Here is a 1,895-nt window from a genome sequence, read left to right as displayed (position 1 = left end):
AGTATATCAACCAACATAAAACACCAAGCGTTAAAAGTTGAATTTAGAGATAATATCTGTTAAGTTATTTTTATTTGTTCTATTTTGAAAAAGGTAAAACTTCAGAGTGTTCAATGTAAGAGTCATTCAAAACAAGGGCTAAAAGCTGTCAACTATTGCATAAAAGCATTCAAGATCAGGCCACTTATTGCTGGGCAGCTCATTTTCTCCAAATCTTGTAGTCATATTGGCTCCACGGTGATCTATCTTTGAGAATTATCAAAACTCAAATTTGATATGTTTTCACCAATGCATACCAAACGGAAAAAATAACTGCTCTGCTTTAAGGGTCATTAAAAGTCAATGACAAAGCCTAAATAAAAGTGCATCTCTGTTGCAGTTATCTCAACTCATCAAGCATACAAGGTCAGATCTGACAGACTGACACGTGGAACCACCAGAAACAATGTATTGACTTTCTTCCAAAGAATAATTCACACTTCGAAATTATTATGCATATAAGCATATTACTTAAATAAATACACTATACAAACAATCAAAGCATTTAAAGAGTGTCTGCACATAAGATACCTTTATGTCACTCCCACGGAACAGTATATATTCATAAATTTTGTCGCCTGGAGGAACTTGTGGGCCATCTTTTTTCCATCCTTCTGTTCCAAATGATCATGCTGCCACATGAAAAGAGACAAAACAAGATGAACAATCCACCTATAACATATCTCAAATATATAATAGATCAGACAAAGAAACAAAAACAGTACATAAAAAGAGAGCTGTATAAACAAAAACAGTACATGAAAAGAGAGCTATATACTGTTTGATGAATACGCATTATGGCCCAGATATAAAATATTTACATATCGCCTGGAAATGTTGTGTCCTCCATATTAGTTGTTCAAATTCACGCTTTCATGGATAAACAATAATAGAGACTAATAGAGGTAGTAACGAGATCAGGTCAGAAAAAAAGTTTGTAACTGGGTATTTGGGAATGGCCATGCTCCGCCCACCAACAATATGGAGTTGTGTGAGGATGTTAAAGAAAAAAGATGATAATTAAACATGAGAATAGAGGTCAGAGGTTTGTTTTCTTTTAGTAATACACTCCGAGTTTAGGCTTTGGTCGCGATTAAGGTTTGGTAAATAGTGATTGATTCTGTGCTGAGAGAGAGAGAGAGGATGAAGAGAAAAAGTATAATGAAAGCCAAGGTTCTATGACTTGAAATGTTGGAAGTGGCAGTTCGATTATATAATTAAATGTCCTTTTTTGTCCCCCTTTTGTGATAAATGTGTTTTTGTGTGTGTGAGAGAGAAAGAAAGAGAAGAGTCACTAAGGCTCACGCTATTTCGACGTAAACAAACAGTAAAAAGTCCTCAATCCTAATCTGACCCACCATTAAGCTCAAAGATTCCTACAACACAAAATATATATAAAGCAGTGAATAGGTTGAAGGAACGGGCGGGCACCCACTTGGTTTTTATCATCGGTGTCAACATCTGTGGAGGTGTCCGTCTGTTGGCTGGTGTCTGCAGCCATGCCTGACTCACCCCAGCTCTCGATATGGTGCCCGTTTCCCAGCTTTGCCCCAGTCGTGATATTCCCCGTCTGGTACACGAATTCCTTTGCTTTGTCCACACAGCTAATGCTCTACACAAGCACACATGGCACCCAAGACAGCCCCCAAAACACCAATCAATAAATAAAGCATCGAAACTTGATCATATAGTCCTCTCAAGTTTATGTATGCCTCTAGAGAAGTTGGAGCATTCAGAATGGATAAGTACCGCACTATTACATCACTACAGGCATGCGGAATGGTTGTTAGGCCTCTTAGGCAACAAGGCATGATGCAAGATTAGATATTTTACAACTTTGAATTCTGAAAGTTGTA

The 1,895-nt window shown here is 37.5% G+C and overlaps 1 pseudogene; it reads right to left on the bottom strand.

Annotated features, from left to right (window-relative positions):
- LOC132165049 (protein decapping 5-like) overlaps positions 1 to 1,540 on the bottom strand; it is a 3,361-nt pseudogene extending 1,821 nt beyond the window's left edge.
- Between the last annotated feature and the right edge of the window lie 355 nt (positions 1,541 to 1,895).

This window comes from Corylus avellana, chromosome ca11, assembly GCF_901000735.1.
Source record: "Corylus avellana chromosome ca11, CavTom2PMs-1.0".
In the NCBI taxonomy this organism is placed as follows: domain Eukaryota; kingdom Viridiplantae; phylum Streptophyta; class Magnoliopsida; order Fagales; family Betulaceae; genus Corylus; species Corylus avellana.
Note: the sequence above shows the minus strand (reverse complement) of the source record. Positions and strands in the feature narration are given on the sequence as shown.